Genomic DNA, 10,261 nt, shown 5'->3' on the forward strand with positions numbered 1-10,261 from the left:
GGTAACAGTGAGAGTCCCAAGATTGCTACTGGTAGGGATTGTCATTTTATTGGAGAATGGTTTTGCCAGTCACAAAATATAGTCTCCCACAAATAGAAAGGAATAGTCTAGAGAAGTTGGAAAGGCCGGTCAAAAAGTACTGCTAACAGCAGGAAAGCCGAGAACCAGAAGTCTTTTGGAAATCCTACAGGAAATGGGAGACCTGTAATGTTTAAGATAGCCCACGAAGGATCACTTGATTTAAATCAGGCTAAGGTCAAGCTAGACACGTAAGAGAGGGTCAGGATCAATTCACAATGAGTTACACGGGCCAGAACTAAACCAATAACCATAAACGAACACACAAATACACAAAGATACAAACATGAAATAAGAACAGAAGGAAGCATTTAACCTTTGTTTTCTCTTGTTGGAGAATGCAGGATCAGAGGATGTAATCTCAGAATAAGGAGTTGCACATTTAAGACAGAGCTGAGGAGGTTTTCCTTCTTTCAGGAGTTAGTGAATCTGTGGAATTCTGAGGGCTGTCAAGGTTGGCATATTCAAAGTTGCAGTATAGAGATAGGAAGGGGATCAAGGGTTATGGGAAAAAGGTAGGAAAGTGGATTTGAGGATTATCAGATCAGCCATGATCTCAATAAATGATGGAGAAATTTGATATGTTGAATGTCCTACTTCTGCTCCCAGCATGCTGTTATGACGTCTGGAATCTTCTCCACCATTCACTTCAATTATAGCTGATCCATTTAGTTTTCTAAAACCACATTATCTCTGATAACCTTTGAATCCCCTACCTGAAAATAAACTTTCCCCAAAAAACAAAGAATTGTGGATCCCAGAAATCTGATATATAGACAGAAATTGCAGGAGAAACTCAGCACGTCTTGCAGTACCTGAGGAGACAATTAATGTTGACTTAACATTTTGGGTCCAGTGAACTTTCTTCAGCGTTCTGTTTTATTGTTAAGAGTTTTTCCACCATTGTTTTAATTATCCCATTTCTACTGCCTTCTGAGCCAGTGAGTTCCAAAGGCACACAAGCCTCTGGGAGAGAAACAATATTCTCTTCATCGCTTTCCACATTGGGTAACCCTTAATTTCCAAATATTGCCTTATTAGCTATGACAAATTTGAGCCAGGGATTAGATTAACAGAGCCTTTCCTGATAAAATTATGAGTCACTGAAGATCTCAAGCTGGCCGGAAACTGTGAAGGTAATGAAAACAGAAATTGCTGGAAAAGCGCAGCAGGCCTAGCAACACCCGTGGAGTGAAATCAGAGTTAATATTTTGGCTCGAGTGACCTTCTTCAGAAGACGGTTCTGACAAAGTGCCACTCAACCAGAAACGTTAACTCTGTTTTCTACCTGCAGATGCTGCCAGACCTGCTGAGCTTTTCCAACGATTTCTGCTTTTGTTTCTTTGCTGATTTACGACATCTGCACTTGTTTCAGTTTTTAACCATGAAGGTAATACCTCACTTAGTGGGTTAGCTACATGGGGGAGTAGGATTTGAGCATCCACTTAATGTAGATAGTATTCCAGGGTATCTGGAACAGATTGGGGGAAAAGCGATTCCCAAAACAAGGGAAAGGGTAAGGGAACATACTCCAGAGGTGACATTTCTAATACAGGCTACCAGGTGCACAGCATTGAGTTGAACACCCACTGGGACATTCAAAGGAACATAACCAAGCCTCAGATCTCAATTGCTCAAATCAAGTTGAAGAAATGAGCCAGAGGTACAACTCGTTTACAGGAAGGAAACCTGAGATTACTTGCCAACTATTTTTCTGGAAATCAATTTTGTAAAAAATTAGCAATGAAGGGGTAAGACACACGAATGTGGCTCAGCTCAACAAACATGTCTTGACTGCTAGTGCCAAAGTGCTTTTTAAACCAAGATTAGGACAAGGCTGAACGTGAAGCATTTTTGTGGTGTCATCCCCACTTTTGTATGGTGCTTTCATATTGATCCTATCACAGGACACCAAAATTCAGTGAGCTGTCAAGAAATTTGCATTTGTTGTTTTACAGACACTTGCCTGTTAACTTCACAGATTGAAAGATGAAAGAATATGTGCAGGATGTCCAGTTTGGAAAAGGCCATAGAGCTACAGTGGGCATGTACAGAGGGATTACATTTCAGAATCCTGTTTTGAGCAACTAAGTGAGGAAGTAACGTGGACTAAATGTAGGAAGGACACAGAAAGCTCTTCTGTCCCTTTCAATACCTTTTTCAATCTCAGCAAACCAGCACCAGTAAAGAGCAATTCGAAAAACATTTGTTGATTAAGAAATCAATGTTAGCTACAATCTTTATCACTCAGAGAAAACATTTTAAACTCAAGTTTCACTCTTGCAACTCAAGGACTCTGAACAAAAACTGTCAACTGCAATTCGCTTTATCTCCCTCTCTATACTCGACATCTCCTCACCCTCAGCCCAAGTAAGCTTAATACCTGTGTTTGTGTCTGTGTCGATTATCACAGATTTTTTGGTAAAAGAACTCCACGCTCTTTCACCGAAGAAAATTTAGAATTGATTATCTTTCAAAATTAGGAACTTGAGTCGATGCACCATACTATAGCATGTATCAATTACCTGAAGTGCTATAATGGAAAGAAAGACCCATGACTCACACCTATTTGAGGTCAGTGCTGGCAGAGATAATCACCAATTGGACATAAACACTTCTGCAAAGAAAGAGAATGAAACAATGGACAAAATTCTCCCAAGTTCAGACTGATGTGGGCAAAAGCAAGGTATTTTGGAGATTCCTATGAGCTGGCCAGTGATCAGCTTCTTGACATCGAAAGCAGAGGGTCCCACTTTCCAACTATGTCCTGAATGGCAGGAAGAGATTCTCACCAGTATGTGGAGAGAATAGATAACAGAGAACCAGTGGATGCATTATATTTGGATTTCAGGAGGATTTTTGATAAAGTCACACAGGATAGGCTAGTGGGCAAAATTGTAGCATATGCAATTGGGGGTGATATTTGACCATGAATTGACCAATGAAGTTCAATACACTGGCAATAAAAACTGAGAACAAAGATCTTTTTTGAGTGGTAGGTATGACTAGTGCTGTACTCACGGAAAGAGTATTTGGGCCCCAGCTATTCATAACAAACACTAATGGCTTGGGTGAGAGAACCAAATGCAATATTTCTAAGTTTGTTGACGACACAAAACTAGGTGGGATTGTGAACTGTGAGGAGGATGGAAGTAGGCTTCAATGAAATCTAGACAAGCTGTGTGTGTGGACGAACAGTTGGCTGATGCAGTATAACATGATTAAATCATATCATAGAATCCCTACAGTGCGGAAACAGGCCAATCAGCCCTACAAATCCACAAATTCCCTCCAAGGACCATCCCACCCAGGCCAATCTCCCTACCCTTTCCCTGTAACCCTGCCCTTTCCTCTGGCTAATCCACCTAACTTCCACATCCCTGGACACTACAGGCAATTTAGCAATCCACCCAATCTGTGCATCTTTGCACTGCAGGAAGAAACCAGAGCACCTGGTGGAAACCCATGGAAACACGGGGAGAATGTGCCAACTCCATTCAGACAGTTGCCCAAGGATGGAATTGAACAATGCTCAGTGGTTAGCAGTGGGCGACTAAATGTAAAGTCTAACATTGCAGTGTGAAAAACTGAAAGATAGAATATTAATGATTGATTGTGAAACATGGATATGAATAAGTATCTTGATGTCCTTGTATGCCAGTCAATCAATCAAAGTAAACAGGCAGTTTCAGCAAGCAGTGAGGATGACAAATGGTCTTCCTTACAAGATGATTTGTGTTCAGAAGTACAGACGCCTTATTGCTTTTACACAGGGCCTTAGTAAGATTGCTCATTGAGTATTGTGTGCTGTTTTGGTCTCGCTAACCCAGAAAGGATATACTCCATAGATGGAGTGCAGCAAAGATTCACCAGGTTGATACTGAGGATGTTAGGACTATTGTCTAAAGTGAGATTGGTTAGATTGGGCCTGTATTTACTATTGTTTAGAATTATAAGAGAGGATCTGATTTAACAGTATAAGGTGCTAACAGAGTTACAAAGATCAGATGCAGGGAAGTTGACTCCACTGGTTGAGGAGTAAAGAACCAGGGGTCACAAACTTAGAATGTGTAGGTCATTTAGGACCAAGATGACAAAAACTCTTGAGGGGGTTAACCTGTGGAATTCACTCCCACAAAAGGCAGTAGAGGCCAAGCCACTTAGTAAATTTATGAAGGAGATTGATAAACTTTTAGATATTAAAGGCATCAAGGGATATGGTGGAGGACACAGAAAAATGGCACTGAGAGCAGCCATGAATACATTGAATGGCAGAAGAGGCTTGAAGGACCTAGTGGCCAACCGCTGCACCTGCTATATATGAGAGAACTACTTGCGTCTTTTAGCATACCTTAATATTCACATTATTTGATCATCTTTCTTTACTGTTATATTCCCCATTATGCCTCCCACTGGGTATAAACTGGAAAGCAACAATTCCCAACCTGAAAGACAGTGAAATGAACTGATGTCCTCCAGCCATCAATCAGGGACCAACTTCTTGGGACATGCTCCATGGGCAGTAACCACACCCACTCCAGTCCACCAGGATCTCCAGGTCCCCAAAGGCATAGCATGGCATCAATTGCCCCTCCATCTGACATGTTCCAGGGCAAATAAAACAAACCATACGACCTAATGTTTCAGAGATAGTAGGAACTGCAGATGCTGGAGAATCTGAGATAACAAGACATAGAGCTGAATGAACACAGCAGGCCAAGCAGTATCAGAGGAGCAGGAAGGCTGACATTTCGAGCCTAGACCCTTCTTCAGAAATGGGGGAGGGGAAGGAGGTTCTGAAATAAATAGGGAAAGAGTGGGAGGCGGATAGAAAATGGATAGAGGAGAAGATAGGTCAAAGAGGTGGGGATAGAGCCAGTAAAGGTGAGTGTAGGTGGAGAGTTAGGGAGGAGAAAGGTCAGTCCGGAGAGGACGGACAGGTCAATGGGTCGGGATGCCACTATTCCTGTTGTGGCCTCCTCTACATCGGAGTAACCAAGCGACGGCTTGGGGACACTTTGCGGAACAGCTACGCTCAGTTCGGACTAAACAACTGGATCTCCCAGAGGCAAGCCATTTCAACTGCCCCTCCCATTCCTCAGATGACATGTCCATCCCGGACCTCCTGCAGTGCCATAACAATGCCACCCGAAGGTGGCAGGAACAGCAACTCATATTCAGCTTGGGAACCCTGCAGCCCAATGGTATCAATGTGGACATCACAAGCTTCAAAATCTTCCCTCCCACTACCATATCCCAAAATCAGCCCAGCTCATCCCTTCCTCCTTAACCTGCCATTCCTCCCACCTATCCCCTCTTCCCACCTCAAGACCCATCCCCATCTGCCCTCCCTGGGCTGACCTATCTGCTCCCTAACTCCCCACCTACACTCACCTTTACTTGCTCCATCTCCGCCTCTTTGACCTGTCTGTCTCCTCTCCACCTATCTTCTCCTCTAACCATCTTCTATATGCCTCCCCCCTCTCCCTGTTTATTTCAGAACCTCCTTCCCCTCCCCCATTTCTGAAGAAGGATCTAGGCCAGAAACGTCAGCTTTCCTGCTCCACCGATGCTGCTTGACCTGCTGCATTCATCCAACTCTACACCTTGTTTCTTCATTCCACCTAATGCATGGCTATGCTTCAAAGATGGAGCCAGTGCAAGGAATCAGAGGATGCCCCGATTATAGCTAATACTTCCACCTGAGGTGAGTGGCAGAACAGGAAGAATGGAGCACCATCTGAGGTGTGGTGGCTGAGAAATGAGGAAGTGTGGGAAGACAGCCTGAGGGAACCCACTAGGGTCCACAGAGAGAAACCCTCCATAAAATTTGGTAAATTAACACAGCCAATTTCAGGCAAATTTCAGCCTAATGTTGGATTAATAACGCCAGTTCATTCATCTTCAAGCAGCTACCTCAGCAATAGTGAATGACCATGAACAAGGCACCCAGAGGCATTCACTGTGGGTAACTTTAACATTGGCATTTCTGTAAACAGAATTATACTCAATTGGTCCCTAGACGTACTTTTCCCCTTGCTAATTGTTCCACTGAAGCCTTTCTGATATTGCCCCACTTCTACTAAAAAAGCGAAATTCTCTGTCACAGTTTGGGTGAAAAATTAAGAAATGGGAGCACAAGTGGGCTTTATGGCCCCCAGTCAACATTCAAATAAGATCAAACCTAATCACCAACCCCTACTTGTTTTTCCTGCTGATCTAAATAAACATTATGCCCCCAAGAGAGATAAAAAGAGAATATAGAGAGAATAAATTGCAAGTAAATTCAGAAGTTTTTCTACAGTTAACATTTATACAAGATTGGCATTTGTTTTGTAATGAATCATGGGACATGGGCATCACTAGCTGGGCTGGCACTTATTGCCCATCCTTAGTTGCCCTTGAGAAGTCGGTGGTGAGTTGCCTTCTTGAACTGCTGCAGCCATGGGCTGTAGATAGACTCACAATGCCATTAGGGTCAGAATTCCAATGTTTTGAGTCAGCAACACTGAAGGAACCAAGCCTCAGCAAAGTTTTATAAAACTAACAGTTTTAGTTAACAGGTAGGGCAGCCCAGTAAATGCGGTCTGTGGTTTCAGGTCTGTGTTGATGCTTCAATTTACAACAATATGTACTAAATGCTACTACTTATTGCTGTGAATATGATAGCAAAGTAATACATTTTAAATCAGGGTGTGATTGTACTCCTGCCAGAGTGTGTGGCACTTTCCAGCCTGTGAAAGCCTCCAGTTGTATCACACTTGATCTGACAGCTCAAGGTTATGCGACCAACTGCCTTCTTTTTATAGAGAAGATGCTGGGTCATTTTTGCCTCCTCTTCACCATAGCTAAGATACTAAACCATCCTCAGTTGCTTCAGCTTCACTTTCCTTCCAACACAAGGTCAGCAGTGTGGAATTTCATGGATGATTTCACAATGTTTGGCGCCATTCATGACTCCTCAGATATTGAAATAACCGAGGCCCACATCCATTAAGACTTGGGCAACATTAATGGGCTGATAACAAGCATGTGACACAAGTGCCAGGCAATGACCATCTCTAACCGGAGAGATTCTAACAATATCCCCTTGACATTCAATGGAGTACCATCACTGAATTCTCTACTATGAACAGCCTGGGGGTTACCATCAACCAGAAACTGAACTGGATCCTCACCATATAAACACAGTAGTTATAGTAGCTGGTGGACGAGAACCTGGGAGGTCTGTGGTAAATAATATGTCTCCTGACACCCAAAAGCTATGCACCATCTATAAGGCACAAGCCAGGAGTGAGATTGTCTACTCACAACTTGTGCGGAGCCTCCATTGTCTTAAATATGCACTCTCTCCACCATCAATGCATAGAGAGCAGTGTGTAAAATATATAAGCTGCATAGCAGAAACCTATGAAGGCTGTTTTGGTAACACCTCCCAAATCTCCAACCTTTTGGCTAGAAACACAGGGGCAGCAGATGCCAGAGATCTCCATCACATATTGTTTGCCCTCCAGGTTAAACACTATCCTGCTTTGAAACTGCATAGCCATTTTTTCCTGTGTTATTGGGTCAAAATCCTGAAACTGCCTTGACAGCAGCATTGTGGATGTACCTACATTACACAGACTTCAGCAGTTCAAGCAGGTGTGTCACCAAAGCCTTCTTAAAGGCAAAGGCAATTAGGATGAGTGACAAGTGTCAACACTCCTTACATCCTGCAAAAGAATGGGTTTTAAAATATTGGTGACATAGCAATGTTTCAAAGATGGGTTTTGAATAGTTATTAAAATAAAGAGGGCAGCTGCATATTGCAATTGCAATATGCTACATTACTGTACAGTCCAAAATTTCTATTGAGACCGTCACACTTGCTGCCAAAACTCGCTAAATCTTAGCGAAGCTTTCTCCCCACTTCTAGCCATTGACTTTTAGCCAATTTCTCCAAAGATTCCAATGATAATTCAGTGCAGAACCTGGAAATTCCAGGCAGATGTTGAGCCCTTTTCCACTTCCGGTCTGTATATAGAGCTCTCTGGCAGCACATCAGCAGGACGACAGTCTAATTTAACCTAAAGGTTTTTGCACTTTGCCATCAGCTGACTAATAACATGTTCTCCCCTCCAAAAGAACGGTTTCTGCCAGCTCTTTCCACCAATTTCAGATGCTGTCACTGAAGCTCTGAAGGTTAGACCAAGCCAGTAATGAAATCTTTTGACCAGCCAGAATGCGAGAATGACCACCCAAACGGAGCAGTACTGATTATTTGAGTCCTTGAAAAGAAATCTCCATTTCTCATGCCTGATCATCTGAGAATCCATAAAGGAAAGGCAGGGTGGAAATTTCAAGTAAATTTAATTACATCATGTCTATTATGTAAATGTAGCTTAAAGTAAAAATACAATTTTGAAACATAATCTATGGAATGATTTTCCTTTCCCAGTGTTATGCACTGCATTCATAAACTTTAAGGAATGCATCCTGGCACATTATGGAATGAAATGTTACTTAAATGTGCATTGCTTTTTTTTTAAATTGCAAATCCCCTTTCTCCCAACCAATACTGGCTCCTCCCAACAAAAAAAATACATCTCACTGAGGCAGTGAAGTCCCAAATATATTGGAATCAAATGGCGGAATAAACAGTTCTATATAATTAATTGCAAAAAAAAAGTGAGCCACTTTATGAAACATTTGAGAATCTTAAGCATGGAAAAAATTTTGCGTCAAGAAGTTGGGTCTGACAAGGTTTGCGTTTTGTTTTTCCCTTGAAGCCCTGCATGTATTAAAACTTAATAGTTTTTGAATTCTTGCATACTTCCTTGCCACAGACTCCAGGCTTTCAAGAACTCAACATCATTATCAGAAGGATGTACACATGTATTTCTTGTGCAGCTGTAGACTTTATGCACAACCAGAGACTGTTGTATGTTTTATTATACATCATGGAACGTCCTAATATGATATTCTGAAATTACCCCAGTTTTGTGTCAGAAAAACATTTTTTTACACAGGAACAAAAAGAAACTTGTTTAACAAACACCTCTAATCATGACCTGACATTGCGATTTTAACTAAAATTGCAAGCCAAAAAATGCATGAGTTGCAAAATTTGTATCCACCATAGAGGAGGAACCACATTAAGTCCTTTAATTTCTCCAATGCTTCTTTATCTAGCAGAATTCTTCTGCAGTGCTATGAGAGCAAAAACAATACATCATGATAAAACAAACTGTATGCCTGAGACAATGGATCTTTTCCAGATGGAAGGAGGGTTGCAAAGAATAAGGATCGAAGAAAGAAGAAGAAGAATTAGAGCAAGGGTGCTGAAGATTTGATTGTGGATGGTGAAGCAGAGTGCCAATAAGACCGTGTTCAAATTCTGGAAAACCAGTCAGAAAAGTCACCGGCAGAAACAGCCCTGTTGCAACCCACAGCAGGTGGACCGTAGCAGTTTAAGAGGGCAGCTCACCACCACCTTCTCAAGGGCAACTAGGGATGGGCAAGAAATGCTGGTCAGCCAGTGCTGCCCACGTACCACAAATGAATAGGAAAAAAAAATCCTCGCTTTAATGCTACAATATTCTGGTCATTTCCAAATCCAAAATCATGGAATCCTAACCCATCACATTTGACTGGCTTCATTCTCCCAGTCATAGTGAGGATAATTAGTGGGGATTAGCCTCAGGCAAAATTGGAATGAAGAGGCTGGTTGAATGTTAGTCAACATCAGTCTTAATAGTGACTATTTTAGCAGTATTTGAATATTGATACAGTTTACACATTTGAAAGTTGCTGCATTTGACAGTGGACGGTAGCAGTACTTGTAACTAAGGACAATGATTCAGGAAACAGTATGGACACCAATTTACCATACAGTTTTAGTGATTTACAGGGTTCCCCTCAAGGATCTGCTGTAGAATCTGGGGAGATGAATGCACTTTTCCATGATGAGCCAATTTTACATATGAGTTCAAGCTGGGAATCCAACTGATGCAGCAAAGCTGACTCACTACTGAGTCTGTACACAGAGGCAAAGTCATGGAAAAGTTATAAAAGGACTAACGACTGATTTAATGTAATAATTGCCAGAGTTTCCTGGCATCCCCCATGTCAGTTGTAATGAAGCAAAGTACCTGTAGGTTTTAGATTCTGTTAATGGATAGTTTGAAGCAACAGCTGACAG

This window comes from Stegostoma tigrinum, chromosome 22, assembly GCF_030684315.1.
Source record: "Stegostoma tigrinum isolate sSteTig4 chromosome 22, sSteTig4.hap1, whole genome shotgun sequence".
NCBI lineage: Eukaryota > Metazoa > Chordata > Chondrichthyes > Orectolobiformes > Stegostomatidae > Stegostoma > Stegostoma tigrinum.